Here is a 13,377-nt window from a genome sequence, read left to right on the forward strand (position 1 = left end):
AGTAGAGATCATTAAAGTATTTCAGGTTTTTTAAATATAAAAATGCAAATTGACGGCAAACTTAAAAATAATGCAAACCATTAAGAAGTCCCTATCGGCTATACAGACTGTAGCACTATTGTATGTGAAGTCTCTCTTCCCATAATTTAACTCTAGATCGGCATTTCCCTTTAAGACCCAAGGGTTTTTTTACTGGTGCCAGAAAACTCTTCTCCTCCAAATAATATGGCTCATTATACAAATGACACAACAGAAACTACCCTAGTTAAATAACACGTTTAATTGGTCTCTTTCTGCCAAAACTCAGGAGATCATGTCCTTATCTTCTCTCTTTCTTTAGACAATAAAGATGGTTGATTTAGTTAAAATAAATTACACGCAGCAAATTTAGAAAAAGAAAGAGCCAGAGGTGGCAAGACTAAACAGCTTTATAGTATTTTATAGCATAAAATCTCTCTTTACTGACAAGAATGAGAGAAAATCAGATATAAAGAGGGGGAGAGATGTTGTAGGGGATTACACTTTGTTTGCCATTGCTTTGCTCATCCACAGAGATATCGCCTATGGCAGAAGAGCTGCGTTATGCTATAGAGTGTTTCAGGCTCAAGCTATACACAAAGAGGCCACGAACTCTCTCATACTCTCTTCTGTATCGATTGTAGAAGATGTCCTAGCTTTAAATGATCTAAGCTGGATGTCAGCTGTAGATAGTGGACATGATGAGCTTTGGATTTGTCACTTTGAGAGATGACGTTATCGATCAGTAGAAAGAAACATTGATCAATACAGCAGACCCCCAGAGCAAACAGAGCATCGGAAAGAGAAGATTCAGAGGTGGGAGGACACATAGACACACACTGAACTAAATATATACACATGTTAACAACACACAAATCAGACATGCACATTGTATAGACCTTGAAACTGTGAAGACCTCTTATAGAGCTCTCTTATGAAAGGTTTTCATACTAAAACTGTATTCCTGACCCCTAAACATATTCCTTACACAGTTCGATTTGAATCAAAACATTATTTGTGACCCTGGACCATGTCTTATGCCGAGTTCAGACTGCACGATTTTAGCCCCGATTTTGACTCGCAGACAGGTTTGAGAAATCGCCGACAAATGGCCGAAATCAAAGGCAAATCAATGCTCGTGCACGCGCGTGACAATCACACAGTGTAAATTATAAAAGATGCGTTCTGAGAGAATCGCAGACGAGTCGCCGATACCCGTGAGATATTTGGCATGCTAAATATCTGGACCGGTCGGCGATTTAAAATCATGCCGTATGAAATGTGTTTTGACTGACAATAACATCGGCGATGACCTACAGCCAATGAGAGAGCAACATACAGGACAGCTGGATCTTCGGGGAGGAGTCTCTCAAAACATTACCTCCTTCATAATCTTTATTTCTTCTTCTTTCTGTTGCAAATGAGCGCACATGCAATTTGTATGGTAAGCTTCTTGCGAGCTACTATTTTTAATAATAATCCCAGTCTCACATGAGAACTCCGGTCTTGCAAGCGTGACCTCGCGTTGTTTCCTTTGGGTCGCGTTTGGTTGTGAGACATAGTTTGCAGACCGGGACAAAGTTATTGGTGATTCTTCTTATGGTAAAGTCATGCAGTATGAAAACACCTGTCGCCAATCCATCATGCAATCTGAAACAGCAGCGACTGAACGCTACCCCTGATAATCACGCAGTGTAAAACCACAGGTGACCCGACTAGTTTGAAAATCATGCAGTCTGATCTCGGCATTACTGTGGGTTCACACCAAATGCGAGTTCAACGATTTGCACGAGTAGATTACATACAAAGTCAATGCAAGACACGATCAGACGCTTCCTCACATGGGGCGATGCGAATGACACGATATGGGTGGCGCGTTTACCGTGAAAAAACGCGCTATTCGCCTCAAGCGCGTCTTCGCCCAAGTTGAAAATATTCAACTCGAGCGAAAAATTCGCATGACACAAAGTTAAATCCCGCGAGTAATCTAGAGTGAGTAACGTGATGCCTCATGTTTGGTGTGTACATAGCATTACTGTGGGTTTACACCAAACGCGAGTTCAACGATTCGCGCGAGTAGATTACATACAAAGTCAATGCAAATACGCCATCAGATGTGTCCACACGTGGAGCGATGCGAATGACCGCGAAAACACGTACTATTCAACTCGAGCGAAAAAATTGCATGTCACAAAGTTAAATCCCGCGAGTAATCTAGAGCGAGTAACGCGATGCCTCGCGTTTGGTGTGTACGTAGCATTAATGAGTTAAGGTCGTATTTGTATAGCCAACAATACACTGTATGGGTCAAAATATTTTCTTTTTTTATAAACCACATGCTACGTACACACCAAACGTGTAGCATCACGTTGCTCACTCTACATTACTCACGGGATTTAACTTTGTGTCATGCAAATTTTTCGGTTGAATATTTTCAACTTGCGTGAAGGAGCGTTTAAGGTGAATAGCGTGAGTTTTCGCATCATTTGCATCGCCCCACGCGAGGACGCGTCTAGGACTGAACGATACATCGAATTTTCATCGTCATAGCGATATGAACTCATGTAATAAACGTTTGACCTATCACGTTTAGTCCTGAAGACATGGTTTGCGCATTCATGCTATTAGGCCAATCAGGGGAACCCCCAAGTCAGCTACGCTCAGATTGATTTGTGAGGTGTCAGCTGCGACGCTGTGCCTGTTAGCAAAAACGATGCCGGAGGAAGGAGAGAAGAGTGAGGAAAATGTGTTGTCAGACGAAGACCTTGTGGTGAAAAGGAACAGCGGAAATTCTTGGTTTTAAGGGGTATCTACCACTTGCCCTTAGCCCTACCCCTTGATCAAAACGAGAATTGGGATAGCCCTTACTCTCACGTGAACGTGCAAAACTAAGGGGTAGGGGTAAGGGGAAGGGGTAAGACAGAGAAATGGGATTGGCCCTTTATCTTTACAGGAATAAACTATAAAATAAGAGCATCATGCAAAACATTCTGGGAACCAAAATCAGAAAAAAACAGAAAAAGGCCAGGATTTATGGTTCCCAGAATGTTTTCCATGAGGTTGTTTATTATCATTTTATTCTGTAAAGACAAAGACTTGTTAATGTTTACTGTTCATTTTCTTTGAACAGACTGTTGGCAATAAATTAAATAAATATAAATCTTCAGTAAGTTACTGGCAAACTGCTGCAAACAAAAATTGCAACTACTGCATTTTTATTAAGTGTGTCTCAGTGTCTATTCTTCACAATGATTATTTTTCTGGCAGCCATTAACATAACAGTATATGTAATATCAAATTTTCTTTTATGCCAAAATCATTAGGATATTATTTAAAGATAATGTTTTATATATAAGTTTTCTACTATAAAAACTTAATTGTTGCCAGATGCAAATGACTTTTTTTACAAATGTAAAAAATATTAAATATCTCAATATTTTTATTTTTTTTCCCACCCTCGGATTCCATATTTTCAAATAGTTGTATCTCGGCCAAATATCGTCCTATCCTAACAAACCATACACCAATAGAAAGCTTAAAATGATACTTATAACTGTGGTCCAGGGTCATATTTATTACAACATTTCAATAGATATAAAACTTTCCCTTAAAAATATTTAAACGGCCTAATCTAATGGGAATTTGTAACCGTTTGACAAGATGGCTAATTTAATGAATTTATACAATGTGTACAAAATGTACAATTATCAGATACAAGCCTTAATAAAGCTCCACCGCAACACCCGATGTCACTGGGGTGCAAGCATATCGTACTAAAACATACAAATGAGATTTATATGAATATGCCACGTATAATAGTTACGATTATGATTTACAGTAAGATTGTGTTGATATACAGACATCCACACTTGCACAAAACTATACATTTGAACAGAAACATGCATAATGTACAACACAAATACATGGGACCCCTCATATTCAGTATTCAAAATAACAGCAGCATTTTTATGCTATACACATAGGCTATACACATATGCTATACCCTCTACACACACACACACACACACGCACGCGCACACACACACACGCGCACACACACACACACGCGCGCGCGCACACACACACACACACACACACACACACACACACACACACACACTCACACACACACACACACACACACACACACACACACACTACTAGCAAGCTGTCAGAGCAAAATATCATCAGCCGTAAATGTGTGAATGTGAACACTCAAACACCCGCATACAAATCCAAATGAACTCACATGAACGAATGCTTTAACGCTTATACACTCAGAGACGCCTATCCTTAAACACACACACGTGCACTGACAATAGAGATTGCTTTCCACTGCAGTGAATGCGACAATGATGGATTTCACACTCCTCATTTCATTTACAGCGTCTAATCATGTTTTTTGTGTGTGTGGATGTGGGGGTGTGTGATAAAAATACTAATTTCTGCAAGCGACGCTGCCACCTATTTGAAAGCATGTGGGTGTTTCAGTGTGTACGGGAGACATTCACTGTGAATGAGCTGGTATGTGACTTTCAGGAGATACAGCGGGGTGACCTTGGAGGTTGATTCAGTCTGCTGAATCTGCGTGTGAGTCGGGTTCAGAGATCTACTGCATCATTTTCTGATAAAACAGATACAAAGAGGGTGAGATATGGGATTTATGATTGAGCATATGTATGGCCTGCGTGTGCCGGATGATGCATAGAAACCATAGCACTGAAGTTTAGAGAAAGAAAGCGAGAGAGTATAGGATTGAAATCAGAGAAAATCACGAGGGTGATTACCTTTGGGAACATACAATGTCAGGATATTTTTAAGATAAGCTATTGTATACACTCATACAAGCGTCTCTCTCACAGCATTTTCGCAGACAGACTGCTGACCGAGTCGGAGCCCAATCTGGCCTTGCTCAATGTGTTTTTAACAGGGCTCATTATTTTGATAATGTCATGTAAGCATCTTAAAACTTTTTGGCTGATTATTATAAACTACTAAGTGGATTTCCTATATAAAGTAGCAAACACATGCACTGTTTGTTTAAACAACTAATTGTAAAGATTGTGAGATGTGAACACTTAGTAAACAACCCACTGCGCAATGTGACGTTGAAACAATGTCTTTTTTGCACGTCCAATTTTGGTCCCCTGAAGGTGCAGACTGTGATGCCAGGCGACGTCTTTTTTCCAACATCTATTGAACGTCAGTATTGGACCTCTGTATAGACCCCTTCACGGTTCACGTCACAGGCGGTTCCCACTGCGCATGTCGGGGTCAGAAAAGCCATTACAGCAGATTGAGTTGTGTATTATTTGGTATCATCCAAAATGCCTACTTACGTCGTGGGCCGTGAAAATCGCACCAGGTCTTCCGTTAAGTTTTCGCGATTCATGCAGAATCTCAAAAACAAAAAAATACAACATCTTTGGCTGCAAGCAATTAACGTGCAGACTGGAACAATGCAAATATTAAAGAGGCTTGTGTTTGTAGTGCTCACTTCATTTCAGGTATGTCATCATTTTTCAGCCCTGTTAGATTAAACTAGAAAGCCTAAATGGTATGAACAGTTTGACCCCATGCTGTGCGCGCACCCGATATTCATTCAATGTTTACAAACCTTGAAGGGGTCTATAGGGGCTAATTGTAGTCCAAATGTGGTCGTGGTGGATGCTTTTTCTACATCAAATTTAAACAAATTTTAGACATCTAGACATTGTTATACTGCTTTATACTGTTTTTATATTTCAGAAGGTGGCATACTGTTCAAGTTCATTTTCCTATAGCTTCTTTGTCATAGCAGCAGATATAATGCTTCATTTTCTGACCCACATTGTTCAATTTGCCTTGATAACATACACCACATTAAACACAATCAGAGATGACGTAGACACAAACTGCAGTCCAGAGACACTTAAAATGAAGCAGTAAATTAAAGGAAAAACAGGAAAAGGTAAAAATACATGAATAATTAAATAACAAACAATATTTAATCACAAATAACCTGTATTCATACAAAGTTTAATGGAAGAGAGCACATCTGGGAAATAATATAAGTCAAGGTGCTCTATGGTGTAGGGTTAATTTTTAATCCATCAAACAAAACTTAAAATGACCATGGCACTCTTTTAAATTAAAAAGCTTTAATTTTAGATGGCTACATACAAAAGGTATAGAAACATTCCAACGCGTTTCTGCAATGCCTTCCTCAGAGAGAGTGACACAAACAATTTAGCAACAGGTGAAAGCAGTTAACATTCATTAAGTCATATGAGTAGTCATCAGTTGGCATGTGACCAACATCTCCATTACAGCATTTAATGTCAATTTTCTGCACATGTCTAAGGGCCCAGTCACACCAAAATCGTTTATGGCAGTTGCAGGCGCCTTTTTTGAATGATATTCTATGGGCAGGGCGCGTTTGCGCGCTGTTTATGCGCGCCGAGCGCCTTGCGGTTTTTTGCCGCCTGCCGCGCACGCGTTTTTGAAGGAGCGCTGAGAGCGGAGAAGCGCCTGTCGTCATTCGCGTCTTCCATTGTCCAATCAAATGAGGGGAGAGGCGGGTCTTACGTTGTGGTGAGGGAAGTTTACAGTTGCTTTGAAGAACCGGACTCCACTCGCTCACTCTCTCCTGCGTGTTTGTGCTCCTCTTATCCTCAAACAAGGTCAGAGCAAGCGTCCTCTTTTTAAAGTTTCTGCTAATATGACAGTTAACAGCAAAAGAGTGCTCACGCTTCAATATTTGATTGACAAGACAGCTGACTCGGTGGTTGCTTAGCAATATGAAAAGCCGCGCCGGACTGCTCTTTTTTAAAAAAGGCAGTGCGTCGCGCCTTGCGTTTGCAAGCGTTTAAAGCGCTTTAGGTGTGACTGGCCCCTAAGATGTCAAAAAAGTTACCTAGTCAGCCGTTCAAATGTTGAACTGCATGTTGACATCTAAGTGGGGTCATGGTTAGACATCCAAATAGCAGACCTAGTTTGCACAACTTGTAGACGTCCAGAATTGGTCTTGGACCGACGGACGCAATATAGACATGATCTGCATGTCCATCAGATTTCTAATGTTTAGTGGTTAGGTAGTATTTATGTTTGTAAACAGGTTATGGGTGAATTGTCTTCTACCTAATGTGGGACACCAAAGGTCTAGAGCAGGGATGGGCGACTTCGGTCCTGGAGGGTCCTGCAGAGTTTAGCTCCAACTTGCCCAAAAGTTTCTAGTATGCCTAGTAAGACCTTAATTGACTGCTTCAAGTGTGTTTAATTATGGTTGAAGCTAAACTCTGCAAGACACCGGCCCTCCAGGACCGAAGTCGCCCATCCCTGGTGAAGAGTTTGTAGGAACCCCAAAATACATAAATGCCACTTAAACTATGACATTACAAAAATAAAAAAATTACATGGCTTCTCAAATGTCCAGTCATGTATGAAGAGCAATCATCAAATAGGAATCACATTTTACAGAAGTCTGAAATTCAAAAATTGTCCCACATTAGGACAATTCACCAAGTAGAAACAATCAGTTACATTACAGCAGGGTTCTTCAACTACTTTTCTTAGAGGGCCCACTTTAAAAATTGTAAATTGTGGGCAAACTTTTATTATTATTATTATTATTATACATGTTATAACTTATGTTGTTTTTGTTACTTTCTGTTATAGGTCATATATTAAAAAGCATGCATTTTCAAAAAAATGCACACATCTTGTATCCAGTATTTTGCATTTTAATGACTAAAAACTCATATTTTCTTTTTTAATATTTTAAAAACAGTTGCAGTTTAACATTGCAATTACCTTTGCAAGAACTATTTTAATAGTTCAACTTTGAATATTGCACAAAAAGTGCAAGTTTAAATAATCAACACATGTATTTTTTTATAGCACTAACTGTAATGCAAAGCTCTTAAACTTCTTTTGTTTATAACCCTTTACCTTTTAATAAATTGTTACATTTCAAGTTTTCACAACATATAGCCAGTCTTCTACTAATGACTAAAATTGCACTTTATTGTCACGGTGGATCCGTGTCATGTTTTGTGTCTGTTCCATTTGTCGTCACCTGGACATTTGTTAATTATCACTTGATTCATTCCACCTGTTTGTCATTAATCTGTGTGTATTTATAACTGTGTTTGTGTCACACTCATTGCCGGATCATTGTCGTTACTATCATGTCTGGTCCAGTCTATGTTTACCTGTTCCTGTGTTTCACTTACCTGCCATTGTTTTGATTCTCGTGTTTTGTTTCTGTTTATTTATTAAATGCTATTTATTCAACACAAACTCTGCACTTGCGTCCTCACTCTCGTACCCAGTCATGACATATGTTTTCTTTTTTAATATTTTAAAGATATATAGGTTAAACCGCCTTTCCATTGTACACTACATTCGAGCACCACTGTCAGAGTTCGCCCCCTAGTGGCTGTCGTAATAAAATTTCAATTTTTACTTCCTGACTCCTGAGATACCTATGCGTGGGTGTACAATAGGAATGTGATTGGTCGAGCCTGGTCGAGTTCGAAAAAATAAAATGGCGGCCAAGGAAGCGACTGGAGCACAAATTTAGTGTAAATAAAGGTATATTTTCACTTTTTATACATTTTAATTGCATTTCTAGCGAGAAATTAGTATTGTAGTTTTCAAATATGTGATTATTTATCACAAAGGCGCTCTCTGTTTATATTTCAAACACGCTGCCTTTGAAGTGTGTCTGAAAGTCTTTCTCTGAGCTGCCTTCATGCCTCCGAAGTCATTTCCTCATGAGGCAGATAGGCAACGAGTCACTGCCTTGAGTTTTCGGACGCAGCCTGTGTCATAGGACAGAAGCTCATTCCAGCACAAGAGCCTTTATTTATGAATATGTTTATACTATAAATGTTATAGTTACTTGTTTATTTATCAATAATCAATCCTTTTTAAAGAATTCAACTGTTACTGATCAGTTAAACAAAAAGGATGAATAATTTTCACGTTGCACACAGTGTTTTGATTGGAACACACTGAAATACATCACTTCCTGTCAGCGTGTCTTGTGGTTTAGTCGCACACGTTTATTTTTTATGCATACAAAGCTCAAAAAAGATCCAATAATTACACACCTGCAGATGGTTGGCACCCCCGCTGCCCCTTTCGGCCTTTTTTCGGCCGTTATTTGTCATGTATAATGGAAAGGTAAAAGTTACCACTGTGATTTTAAGTCAGACAAAGATGACCGGCGGGCCGAATAAAAATGATTGGAGGGCCGCACTTGGCCCGCGGGCCGCCAGTTGACTAGCCCTGCATTGCAATATGTAAGGGTTCAAGTCAGTGGAAACCAAATGATGACAGCAGCTGTTGTCTGCACCAACCAGATAATGATTGGAGTCTGAGATGGTCACGGTCTGCACCACATGCACTCAGCACCGGTTCGGATGGATGCGCATGCCTTGTTTTACCAGAATGACGACCACAGCCATGGCCTTAGACAGCCACAGTGGGACTCTGCGACAGTTACCGCTTGAACCACTGTGGTAGAAACTGATCAGGCCACCAAGTACAATGTAGTTTTTACCAACTGACAAATATGCTAGTCAACATTCGAAGTGGATCAAAACCATTCAAAAAAGTTTACATAAAACCAATGCCTAATACCCATTATTGTCTCAGGACAACTTTGATAAACTTTTTTTATCCACTTCAAAAGCCTTAAGGATACCAGCATTACATCGCTTACAGTAAACATTGCACTAACAATAAACAGTAAATTAAATGAAACAGGCCATTATTCATTCAAGCTCAAATATCTTTTGGCTTGGTTAGTTGCTACAAACAGTAGTTAGAATTATGTTTAATCCCAGAAGGAGACTGGTTGAGCCTGGTTTGGATACAAGAGTGTACGAGAGAGGTTTATATTGCGCCATCACCATTTCAGTGTAATGCTACGTTTACACCAGCCGTGGTAGAGGCGGCAAGCACGAGTGATTTCAATGTTAAGTCAATGGGAAGACGGGTTGACGCGCATCTGTAGGTCCCGCGGCGTGAATGAGCCATTTGGCGCGGTAGACGCGTTTCCGCCTCATTCGTGCGTCTAGTTCACACAAATTGAACGCTGTGCGTGGTACGTGGTGCTTTTGTGCATTTTGCATTTTACGCGAATTTGTGTCTGAAGACCGAGTTGGAAAATTTGAACTTTGGCGGATTTTCGCGCCGCATTAAGAGCCGGCTTGCTGCTGTGGCGGCAGGCCCGCCCGGAGTAATACTGCAAACAGACAACCGCATAGCACTTGCCCCTCCCACAAGAAGCAGATTTTGCCTGTGACGCGCATCAAATGCTTGCTTTTTCCGCGCGTTTACTTCGCTCTTGTCGCGCGAATGCAGTCAAACTGTTCAAGCGGCAAACTATGCACGGTAGACGCGATTTTGACACCTGAAATTGGTGTAAACGCAGCATAAAGGAAAAATTGCCACTAAAGGCCACTAAACAACAATGGCTAAGGCTGCGTCCAAAAATACCCCCACTTGCGGTCTTGGCTACTTGAGAGCGCGTGCACGCGACAGGAAGTAAGTGCGCAAGACTGTCCCATGTCTTAAAAATGGCAAAAGTGCATTGCCCTAAACACACACTTTCTCAAATACCGCTTCCAAGCGGTATCCCGTCATGCATCATGTTCAGGATGTAAATCATGAGACTTTTGCCCAAATCTCGCAAAACTTTTAATTGTAAGTTAATAAATAGATTTTACATATTGTGGAAGTAAAACGAAAAGTGTTCCACATTTCATTGGTGCAAACATTGTTATGTATTTTGTAAAACACCTGTAACTACTTTTAAAACATTGAACCAACATTAATGGTGTCGTTTATTCAGGGACTACTATATAAACAATAAACTTTAATAAAGCTACATGCACAAAAGTTTTTTTACAGGTGCAAAGAATTCTGCATCTGAAAGTTTCAGATAAGTATAGATAATCTTTAAAGCTCACACACGCTCAACACACGCTGTTTCTGCCTTTCTGATGTTAATCTGGAGTATCTATAGAGTAGTATGACATCCTTTATATCTCCGAAGAGTCTTTAGTTTAATCAGATTTATAAAAGAAAGATTAGCTTTACCGAATCTTTCCAATAACGTACGAAAAAATGAAAAAGGAGGAGTTACTGCCGCGGGTGGAGCGAGTACGAGTCATGCAACACTTTATACAACACTGTTTAACTTATGATTCACTACATGTTCGTGTCATTTATATAATAAGCACGCGCATATTTCCAACATAAGACAGAAGTCTTACTTACCGCATGCAACTCATGACCCGGTTGGGGAAATCCAGCGCATCAAACACACACACAAAACTCTGCTGCTACCCCGGATAATGAACTATATCCATTGTTTTCCTAAGGCTGGATTTCTTCTCCTTACATCCAAAAACACACTTCTTCTTTCGTGCCATTGCTGATTTTTGAAATTAAACAAAGCTTGTCGCGTGATAAGATGTTTGCAAGTGCCAGCATCTCCCGCTGATTGACGGGTGGGCGGGGTTTTCCGGGGGAAGTGCCCATAAAATAGAAGTGATACGTATAGAAAACCCCTGAAATGTCAGTTGGACCTGTAATCGAAAAAAAACTTTCCAAAACTTGTAAGGCTACAGTGTGTGGTGGATATGTTAAAAGGATATGTTGCCCTCTTGCCTCATAGCTGTCTTATATAATTTTGCAATCAAACCAGAATTTATTTGGAAGGGAACAAGTTCTCAATTACGATAATAGCATCAAACTTAATCAGTTACATTTATTGTACAATAAATGTCACTGATAAATCTTGAAAACACCTTCATTTGTATAATGAAAACTGTGCAATAAGTTAAAAAGCTGACGTAAAATAAATCTAAACAAAACCTGAGGGGTGGAATAACCTAGTCATGCACTGTCCACACTTCGCCACACCCTCACTTTATTTCCCTCTTTATCTCGCTGCATATTTAACCCTACTGTATTATCTGTAACCTCATGACTCTGTGGCAGCAGTTTTTCATCATTTAGCAGAAGTGAGATTACATGTGCCGTTGGCTATTTCAGTGGAGTGCAGAATGTAAATGCGGCCACCGGATGCACAAATAAATGAGCAAAGGAAAACCCCTTTGCTTACCATCTGTGTCAAAACGCTTGCCAGTCTCATGTTGGCAAAGAAACTGTGTTATCATTAATTTTGTTAACTTGGCATCAGCTGTTCCCGCATCTCCAGTTCAGGTGTCCCGATCTTCACAACACTTTCTGGATTCGGTCCAACTTCATTCCATCCATCACTAGAGTGCCTGCACTTACCCTGTGCTCCAATAAAACATTAAATGAAGAGTAAATCACGCCTCGTCTGGCGCTAATGTCGTCTGACCCTCAGACGTTCCCCTCCAGACCTGTAGACCTTTCTTGGAAGTACCTGACCCTGCATTAGTACGTGTTCTTTCTGGGGGACGTTTTCATTTTGCCGCTTCTGCCACCTGAAAGCCTATCAATTTAGGCCTGAAATGTTGCATTAGAGGTCACATCTCTCGTACGCATCTCTAGTTCAAGTGTGTTGAAGAAAAGTTTGCCAGTAAGAAGTTAAATGTTGGTTTCTGTAAACTCTTGGTGTATTTTTGAACTTTTTACTTAAAGGATTAGTCCATTTTCTTAAAAGAAAAATCCAGATAATTTACTCACCACCATGTCATCCAAAATGTTGATGTCTTTCTTTGTTCAGTCCAGAAGAAATGATGTTTTTTGAGGAAAACATTGCAGGATTTTTCTCATTTTAATGGACTTTAATGGACCCCAACACGTAACAGTTTTAATGCAGTTTAAAATTGCCGTTTCAAAGGACTCTAAACGATTTCAAACGAGGCATAAGGGTCTTATGTAGCAAAACGATTGTCATTTTTGGCAAGAAAAATAAAAAATATGCACTTTTAAACCACAAGGTCCGATCCTCTGATACGCCAGCGTGACCTAATGTAAATGCGTAGTGACGTAGGGAGGTCACGTGTTACATATATGAAACGCAAATTTGCGGACCATTGTAAACAATAAACTGACACAAAGACATTCATTAGTATCATTCCACATACAACGTCGGAACGGTCCTCTTTCAACACAAATGTAAACACTGGGCCGTAGTTTCGCGTTCGTCCTGTGTGACCTCTTGACGTGATGACGTATTGCGTGAGGTCACGCTGGCGCATCACGACCGGACCTAGACGAGAAGTTGTGGTTTAAAAGTATATATTTGTTATTTTTCTTGTCAAAAATGACAATCGTTTTGCTAGATAAGACCCTTATGCCTCGTTTAGGATCGTATAGTCCTTTGAAACTCCGTTGAAAAAAATTGTTAAGTGTTGAGTTAAGTATTAA

The 13,377-nt window shown here is 40.0% G+C and overlaps 1 protein-coding gene across 1 annotated transcript in view; it reads left to right on the plus strand.

Annotated features, from left to right (window-relative positions):
* htr2cl1 (5-hydroxytryptamine (serotonin) receptor 2C, G protein-coupled-like 1) overlaps positions 1 to 13,377 on the plus strand; it is a 174,865-nt gene that overhangs the window by 150,097 nt on the left and 11,391 nt on the right. The gene's annotated exons all lie outside the window — the stretch shown is intronic.

The sequence above is a fragment of the Misgurnus anguillicaudatus genome, chromosome 21 (genome assembly GCF_027580225.2).
Source record: "Misgurnus anguillicaudatus chromosome 21, ASM2758022v2, whole genome shotgun sequence".
Lineage (NCBI taxonomy): Eukaryota > Metazoa > Chordata > Actinopteri > Cypriniformes > Cobitidae > Misgurnus > Misgurnus anguillicaudatus.